Genomic DNA, 10175 nt, shown 5'->3' on the forward strand with positions numbered 1-10175 from the left:
TCAATAAGAGGCAACAGTACTGGAAAGCAGCCAGAGTTCTGAACATTTGCCTATATTAACATTCCACTTAGGATACTCTTAATTTGAATATCTTATTTGAGATTATTTGAGTTACTCAACTCCTGATAGAGGATGTGATTTGAAAGCACTTTCAAGTGGATGGTAGGGGACATTCAGAGTCAGAGTTGGGGAACAAATTCGAGTCCTGGGGTCCCTATTCCCAGCACTTGGATAATATATAAGTTATAGTACACTGCTGGTTTTCACATCTTTTTAAACTAAATCTATTCTTGCAACTTAATTTTTGTATCTGTTCCTGCATGCAATGCTTTAAGATGCAAATTACTATAAGAAGAAAATTACTGTATTTTGAGCTTATATATTAATGACTCTATAGAGATGTCTTGATCTTGTGTATAAATCTAATGAAAATCAGATTATGAAGTGCTACTAGGCAAAAATCTCTGGACTATATCTAAAGCTATATTTACTGAGAGCCCAGAAGATAGTTGTACATGCACCGTAAATCATTAAATTGATACGAAGTTGAGTAATAAACTGGGTTTAAAAATAAATAAACAGTATTATCTGAGTTGTGATAAACTAACATAAATGTATAAAAGACTGCAAAATTATACATCAAAATACTAACCATAATTATCTCTAGGGTCTTATAAGTAGACTTTCGTGCTTTTTTCTTTTAATGTAGACTTTATTCTCTCCACATTTTTCAAAGTATGTGTTATTTAAAAAGGAAAATGTATGTATTTTAAAGATACTGTCAATGATCTTTTCATCTTTCTTTGTAAGGACAATTGAACCTTAAATGTATAAAGAGTCTCGCACATTTTAAAATCTTTCACATTGATTATCTCATTCCAGGCACGTAATATCCTCGGAGGAAGATATTACAGAGAGTGAAGTCTCACTTACAGACAAGGAAAATGAAGGCCAGTGGTCAGCCAACTTGCCAAGATGGTAGGGGACATTCAGAGTGAGAGTTGGGCAACAAATTCAAGTCCTGGGGTCCCTATTCCCAACACTTAGATTGTATACAAGTTATAGTACACTGCTGGCTTTCACATCTTTTTAAACTAAATCCATTTTTGTGTCTTAATTTTTGCATCTGTTCCTGCATGTAACGCATTGTTAAGAAGCAAGCAGACGCTAGGCCAGGCGTGGTGGCTCAAGCCTGTAATCACAGCACTTGGGGAGGCCAAGGAGGGCCGATCATTTGAAGTAAGAAGTTCGAGACGAGCCTGGCCAACATGGTAAAATCCTGTCTCTACTAAAAATATAAAAAGTATATAAAAACGTTGTAGTGGCGGGCACCTGTAACCCCAGCTACTCGGGAGGCTGATGCAGGAGAATCACTTGAGCCCGGGACGTGGAGATTGCAGTGATCTGGTATCGCGCCACTGCACTCCAGCCTGGGAGACAGAGCAAGACTCTGTCTCAGAAACAGAATCAACCAAATGCTCAATAAACATTTGTTAATTAACTAACAATATTTCCCTCTTTGTGCTCTCTTTCTTAACTCATTATGCAGCTAATTGAAGAATAACACTTTAGTCAAATTTTCTTTTATGTTATTTTCTAAAGTTTGCAATTCTGGGGATTTAAAATATGTATACTTTCCTAACCACTTACGCAGTTTTGAAAAAAGAGTATAAGAGAAGACAGCGTGATTATATAGAGCAATGCCTAGGACGGAGCAAGGGGTGCCGTGTCAGCGCCCACTCTCCAGGCCTGGCGGATAGTAGAGAGGGAGAGGGGAAGGCAGGTGTATACTTTCCAATTCAGCCCCCTTCCCAGTCTACTCCAGAGTGAGATCAGCAGGCAGGATAAATGGAGATCCAACGGACAGTCCCAGGATGGATGGTAGAAAAGCGGGGGGAAATGAAAAGAGGGATACCCCAGAATGCCAGGATGTAAGAGAAATCACTAGTTTCGAAGTTTCTTTCCTAAGTCGCTAATTTGTTGTTTGCATCACCAGAGTCACTGCTAACACACTGGAGGAGATCAGAAAAAGGTTCTCCTTCTTCCAGTGGACATAGAGTGGAGTGGGCTTTGGGTAACAGACTGGCTTGCCCCTGGCCAGGAGGCCTCATGCAGTAAGCAACCTGTACAACCGCGTGCTGCAGCCCTGCTCATGAACTGGAATACATGATCAAGATGGGTCTGCCTCTAACTGGAGGGTATTTTCGACTCCTTGCCAACAAAGTATCCTTCGGTTCATAAATATTCATGCACACACATCTGATGTATTACAGGGACAAAGAGGCAATTTTCAGAGTCCAGAGGTAAATGACTTATTTCCATAGTTAAAAGGACAAATGGATACCCTCTTCGTGGAGTATTGTAATGATTGGATAAAATAATATATGTCAAGCACAATGCCTAGCACTAATCAATCCATAAAGCGTTGGTTCACTGCCATTTTCCCCTGCTAATACTGAAACTATTTAGATAAAGCTGCTGTTGCTGGAGTAATTTTTAAAATCTCTTTCTTGTCATAAATCCCAAAACCTTCAGGTTTCCCACATAGGAACAAACTCTATCCCCTCCCTACCACTATGCTCACACCATATGCATTTTAGAGTAGCAGGCAGTCTGCCCTAGATGCTGAATCCGTGTAGAAGAACTGCAGGTTGGTTTCGTGTGAAATGTTAGAGCAAAACCCAAAGCCAGGTCTGACTTTGCATTTCATCATGAAACGAAAATTTGGCCCATGTTTGCAAAAAATGTTGCCAGCATTTGCTATGGGCCGGTGAGCAGAAGATTCCAGATTTGTTAAAGCCAGGCAGAAGTCAGGCATATCTTCCAAATGTCATTTTGAACACTGACCCTGAAAGAAATGTGCAGAAGCTGATGCACATCACCATGCAGGAAAAATGTGCTGAGTCACAACTTCCAATGAACTTGGGTCACGGCCCTTCCTACAGTGCTTCTATCTTAAATGAACTCCACAGGCAGATGAGCTGTTTCTGAATGCTTATGATGGCCTCTGGAGGGGCAGTAAGTTTTCTCTTTTTCTATTGCTTTTTGGTTAAAAAATGACGAATACTTAGAGAATCCACCTGCCATCCTTTGGCTAAGTTAAAAGGCAGTGGTAAGAAGACAGCCATGCTCTGTTAGTGGTCCCAAACTTGGCATTGATTACTAGGCTGGCATAGGGTGACACTGTTTTCAAAACAGCCTTTATCCCGTTGCTAAGGCAGCTGCAGCCCTCTCAGAACCTCTGAACCCTGGGATCTCACAAGTAGACTATCACAACCATGGTGTTTACATTTTATTAAAATTTTTGTAATGTGGTATAGCTTTAGCCAGAGACAATTTCTAGAGGATGAAACTCAAGGCAGTTATCTAACATGGGTATCAATGAAAATTTGTACAAATCAGAGAAACTCTAGTATCAAGGCAAGCTTGAGAACAACGGAGGACATTTTACAGAATGTCCAGATCAAACGCTAGAATTAAGCAACTGAAATCAGAATGAAAATGTACATAAAACAACACAAAATGCAGGCATCCTAAAGCTTGGGAAATAAAAATAGATTCTTTTCAGGTTGAGAATAAGGTGGGGGACGAGATAACAGTAAACAAGTTAAGATCTTATGTTCCCTTTGGAGTCTTCTGAGTTGTAACAACTCCCCAGCTGAGCATGCCAGGTGAGATGAGATCCTCTGAGACGCGGAGGAGAGAGAATATTTTAGTGTTGATGAAGATGAGGACACACGCGCATCTTGGCAAACAACTCCAGATCCTGGAATCTCACCTTTACCCGTTCCCATAAGTAAATCAGTAGCCTCTACTGTGATACAAAAAAAAAAAAAAAAAAACACAGACTCTCAAAAATAAACCTATGGGCCTGGCGCAGTGGCTCACACCTGTAATACCAGCATTTTAGGAGGCCAAGGTGGGTGGATCATGAGGTCAGGAGTTCAAGACCAGCCTGACCAACATGGTGAAACCTCATCTCTACTAAAAGTACAAAAATTAGCTGGGCATGGTGGCGCACGCCTGTAATCCCAGCTACTCAGGAGGCTGAGGCAGGAGAATTGCCTGAACCTGGGAGGCGGAGATTGCAGTGAGCCAAGATCGTGCCACTACACTCCAGCTTGGACGACAGAGTGAGACTTTGTCTCAAAAAATAAATTAATAAAAATAAACATCTGAATAATTTTAACCACATTTCCCTTGTTTGGAGTTTCTGAAGCACTTTATTGGCTCTCAGGATTTCTGATCTTTTATTACGGTCATTCGTATGTGTCATTTCTGATCTTTTATTACGGTCATTCATATGTGTCATATCTCCCTTGCCACGTACCCTGAGCACTAAATGCAGGGCAATTTACCGCTTGGTAACTCACAGATCCTACTAGAGTACCTTGAGTGAAAGAAATGTGTCAACATTTGTTCATCTATTCAGAGTGTACCCGTATACTTTCCTAAGTCCAAAAGTGGTACATGGTTCAGAACAAAAAGCCCTTTGAACTGCAGAAGAGAATAGTTGCCACATCACTCTGTTCCTCGCTGAATATATCTCCATATTCATTTTTCCACAAGGGTAGGAATTAGGAGCTTTGCTAGAATACAAGGTACTTTTGCCAGGGTACCAGAGTAAACACAACACGGTCTCTGCACATCAGAATCCATGCAGGGACACAAGAAACTGAGAAAAATCATTGCAACAATGTAGTAATGGATAGTTTTGTGCACCAGGTGTAATCAGGGCTCACTGCAGCCTTGAACTCCTGGACTCAAGCAATCCTCCCATCTCAGCCTCCTTGTAGCTGGGACCACAGGCACAAGCCATTATGCCCAGCTAATTTTCTTTTTAGTTTTTGTAGACACGAGGTCTCACTATGTTGCCTAGGCTGGTCTAGAACTCCTGGGCTTAAGATATCTACCCGCCTCAGCCTCACGAAGTGCTGCAATTACAGGTATGAGCCACTGTGCCCAACCTAGTTTTGCTTTAAAATGATTTAGAAAGAGGGTGATGGTGGGACTCCAGAACAGGACTTATCAATCGACCTTCTCCTGGAAATCCAGAGAACTTTGGGCTCCCAGGAGAGATATTATCAGAGATGAGGCTGGAGATGCACATAGTCTTCATGTCACATAGGCTTGATGACTTCATGTCAATCAAGTTCAATACTGATTGCCATGCACGTGGCAACTGCTTCACATTTGCTGCACAAAGCAAAGGTAGGCTGGGACAGATAGCTTTTGAGCTATAAGCTCTTTAACAAGGTAGGCTACGGAAACATAAATATGGATGACACCCACTTTCTTAACGACTCATTCTGCTTCCCAGTTGGTCTTCTTAGGAAAAGGGAAAGCCTCCCAAGAGGTAGGCAAGCCCAAGGTAATCTCATTGTACCATCTAGGCCTAAGAGAGTCTACGGAAATATAAGATAGGAGCATGGAGCACTGTCTGAATTATCTCTGTGCTTTTCCCAGGACCTAGACAATATTTCACACAAAGTAAGCCTTCAGGAAAAATGTGCAGGAATGAATGAATGAATGAATCGGGAAAGAACCTAAAACAATAAGCCCAAATCTAGACCAGAGGCCACACACACTGAAGTAATTCTTTTATCTTCCTTATTCATATTGAGATTTCGCCACCACCCTAAAAAAATTCCTTAGTTCACTACTTCCTTGACTCTTCCCCTTGGGGTGTTTGAGAGGAGGAATCAGAGCTCTCCCTGGATATGAAAGTGTGTGCAATAAATTCATCATTAAAGTATGCTCACAGTTTTGTTGGGAAGACTAGAGAACAGGAGAAAGCACTTCCTTCATTCAGCCTTAAGGCGAAAGAACGTATCTTGGAAGTGGAGCCATTTGAGCTATTTACATTCCATGAGAACCACAAAGTCTGCCCTTCAGAAGAGCTCTGCACTTAAAACATGAAGAGAAAGGCAATGAGAAAGACAACTTCATGCTTCTCCCTATTAAAAAAAAAAAGAAGAAGAAAAGAAAGAAAAGCAAACACTAACAAGATTGTCACAGATATCAAAGACTCTTTCCTGGCAACTTAATCCTGAACTGGTAGCTTATGCAACAGCTCAAGAGGAAGAAAAACATTAAGATGACATCAAATGTGGCAGGAAACACGGACTGAGAATTTAAGTATGTGTGTAGGTTTATTGTGAGAGTGAGAGAGTTTTTCCTAGATCCATCTCAAGGAGAGAGCAAGGCTCTGTGACCCAGATGTCCGAGGCTCAGCTCACTCCAAGGAACAGAGTTTTCATGAGCCTAGGCTTCCAAAGGAGATCGTTGTATTATTCAAGAGGAAAGCTCAGGCGTTTTCAAAAGATATGACCTTTTTATCCCAGAGGACCTTAGGGCCTCATTCTTTGCAGGGCTACTAACGAGATGATGGAGGCCTAGGTCTGAACCCTGAACCCTGTGGTCCACGAAGGATAAAAAAATCCCCAAGGCCAAGTTAGATGAGCGGGGTGTGGCGCCAGATACACCCACTTCTCAGTGAGCCCCTTCAGCAGCCAGGCTAGAAGCCCTTCCTCGAATCTTCTGAAACGTATAAGACCCCCTGTTCCATTGCAAGGAAAGTGTGGGGCAAAAATACATGAGATTAAATTTCCTACCAGCATTGCAGGGAAGAGGAGTGAACAGAGACAGATTTACTTGAACTGAAATAAGCATTTCCTGCTCCCAGAGGTGAGGAGCAGATCTATACCCATTTTACAAGTTTGAGTGAAGTTCACATTTGCCTTTTAGAAAACAAAATCAAGCTCTTAGTTCTTTGTAAATGAACTACAAAACTCCGCATACTACAAAACACCCATATTTACCTCCCACACAACAAGTCAACTGGAAAAGCAGCCAAGCGTGAGAAATTCACCTGATTTCTCACTTCCCAGAGCTGGAAGAATGTCCTTCTCAAGCAGTTTCAGTTACTGGACTCAGGTGACCCCAGGACTTCCTCCCTTAACAGCCGTTTGAAAGGAGGGGGAAAGGAAATCCATATACCAAAATCCTCTCTCTGGTCAGTCATCACTTCACCAGATACATAAGAACAAAGTGGCTAATGTTGAAATGAAGCTAATGTGACACATCAGTGTTAAAATGCATGTTCTGTTTTGTTTTATTCACAGAATCTGTTGACCATGCAGACGGGGAGCATTTCACTTTTCTAGAGAGCAAGCATTCGCTGGTTCCTGAATGTTTCATAAGAGGCAGAACTTCCAGCTTATTGTGTTTGAGAAAAAGAAAAACATTTTTTAATCAAAACAGAGGGGGGTCTGCAAAATGAATACCAGTGAAACATGGGCAAGCAAGCACATCCAAATAGGTGTGGTCCTGTCTTATCAGCATTCGAGGGATGGGAGAAAAAATAAAGAGTGTTGAATCAAGAATTCCTGTCTCCCTGTCTTGTAGTCAATATGCCAAATGTCTTTTCTCTTCTCTAAGCCTATTTTCCAGTATCTCATAACACTAACCTGATTGATCACCTGGTCACATCAGCCAAACTCATTAGGCCAATTAAATAAGACTGTGATGGAGAATCCAGCTCACCGAGTGTCGGCAGTGTGACCACAACTCAGCTTCTACGCATTCCTCATAGTCGTATTTCAAGTGCTGTGATCTTGCGTGGGTGGTTTGATTTATTGAAGGGGACATATTGCCACTCAGAAGGACTTCTCAGGACACTGAAGGAAAGAAAGTATTAAAAACCAGAGCAATCTGAGAAAAATAGGATGCCTGTCACCCAAACCCTGAGGCAGCTTGCACACGGTGCCATATTTTAAACATGAAGGAAATAGACTCTGTCTTGACAGCCTGGTTCTATTAGGAGAGAGACTCTCTGAGAGCCCTCTTTCCTGGTAAATATCCAAAGAGCAGCATTGTTCTGAGGGAGACTCAGGGCTGCAAGGTGGCCATGTGTGAGCGCGCACTGAGGGTGTGGGCAGGGGCCGGCAGGCTCCTGTGTGTGTTCATGGCACCGGGTGCCCTCCTGAGAGGCTGAGTCGTCCTGGAAGAAGGAGGGTCTTTCCCTAATTGGTGCACAAAGGTCAGACATTGATGCAGTTTTTCTGGATAGGACACATTTCCTTATCTGTGAAAAGGTACCACATACACCAGCAGCTTGGAACCTGGGTAACAAATAGACTGGATAATGATTTATAGTCCAAAGACCTGACAATGTGGAGATAAAAACTGCCATTTTTAGGAAGTCTCTTGAATTTGCTTTGACTCTTGAAGGGTCTCTGCCACGACCCTGAGATAATAGGGCTTTTGGGAAAAACAGCCGGAGATTTGGCCCCAGCCTGCTTCCTTCAAGATATGGGAAGACCGCGGAGCATATGAGGGGCACTGACATGTTTTTGTCCACAAACTTAGCATATCTGAGGACAGGGCTGTGTCTTATTCACTATGCATTCTTCGTATCATGCACTCAATACATCTGCGTGGTAGAAATGTATTTAAACTCATTTTAATTTCCAGTTTGCTCTTGCTTCCAGTAAAACCGAGATGGTTAAAACCTATCTTCATTCTTTACATCCACAAAATTAGACCTTATGTTAGCTTGGCAAACAAGGCATCTTGGAGAAAAATTTTCAAAAACGAATCAACAGTACAGGAACTATAGTGCCTTAGTCCAACCCGCTTAGATTGGACTCTAGACAACAAGGGTCTAGAGAGTTCCAGTGACTTCTTGTAGGCTACACAACCAGTTGGACACAAAAGCAGGGCTAGAACTCAGGACTTCAGATAAATCCAATGTCTATCTTCAATGCTTCTGTGATTTGGAGAGCAGGCACATGTACCTCTAAAATAAAGTTTTTCCCTTATGGTAGGCACTGACGGCCTCCCATATGCCAAGATCTTACACCAAACCTATGGCCGCTTTGCAAGCACCATTCCCATTTTCCTAGTGCTTCCTCTGCCACCACCCAAACAGCTGTACCTGCTGTACTCTGTACCACACATCAGTTCCACGACATCCAGTCTATGGGCCTACCCAAAAAAATACCAACTATAAGCCCATCATTTTCAAATTTGAAGCGACATGAGCTCTTAAAAAACACAATAAATGATCATTGCAAGACTGTAGAGCAAGTAAATGTGTCATATACTATAATTGAACATTGGAAGGGCTAGGCCAGAGCAGTAGTAAAGCAGGAATCCCCTTGGAGTCATAAGGGAGTAATCTGGCTTTGCAGACATCATGGATCAGAAATACCAAGGAGATCCACCTCTAGACAGCCAGGATGAAACAGAAGAGTCATCTTCAAGAAGTGCTTACTATTGTCTAATTCTGTGCTTGTAGGAAGCACGCCAGCGGCTGCTGCTAGATAAAATGGAAATCGCCCCCAAAGAGAGCTGGACTCAAGTCAACCAGTGAAGCAGCGTGTAAAAAGACATTTGTCTAGGGAATGATTATACATTCTCTAAACTCCATTTCTAATCGTTGGAGCGGCACATGTGGCTGGTCACTTGATAGAAGTGAATACACGAAGGCCTTTATAACAGATGGAGCATTTTCGGCTAAAAAGTAACAAGCCACTTCCTCCCCAGGCGAAAGGAGCCAACTAACTGAATGTGGTGGGAACGCAAAATGCAGAGCCTCAAGCACATGAAGTCACTTAGACATTTGTGGTTTGGGATGAACTTGGAAAATATAATAAAGAAAAATCTACAGTGAGCAGCAGATTTATGGGCTTAAAATGTACTTCCATTTGCTCTTAAAAAGCCTTCTGGGAAGAAATTTTCATTATATTTTGGACAACACGATGTTCTATCTTCTGTATCTAGAAAGTTCAAACTTGGCTAACCAGCGATGATGGAATAGAAAACTGTATTAAATCTTGATATTTTTGTGCTTCTGTTCAGTATTTTCTCAACTAAGACCACTTAGTGCCTTCTATTGATCTGCATTTATGCGTATTGAGTGCCGGTGCTCCCGACAGCACACAGAAGATCTGACGAAAACTACGTCAGCGAGGCGGAGCAGAAGGCGGGGCAATGTTCCGGTGAGTTTGGGCAGCTGCCTAAAACCAGAAGCATTGCTATCAGCAGGGTTCTAGCACAGGTTATTTTAAATGTCTTGGGGTTATAAAAGAGGATAGAAAGAGATGATCTGGAAGAAACTTTTGAAAATGGCTTTCTAGAACTGTGTTGATATGGTTGGTTTAAACTCTCTA

Source organism: Callithrix jacchus, chromosome 17 (genome assembly GCF_049354715.1).
Source record: "Callithrix jacchus isolate 240 chromosome 17, calJac240_pri, whole genome shotgun sequence".
Classification (NCBI taxonomy): Eukaryota; Metazoa; Chordata; class Mammalia; order Primates; family Cebidae; genus Callithrix; species Callithrix jacchus.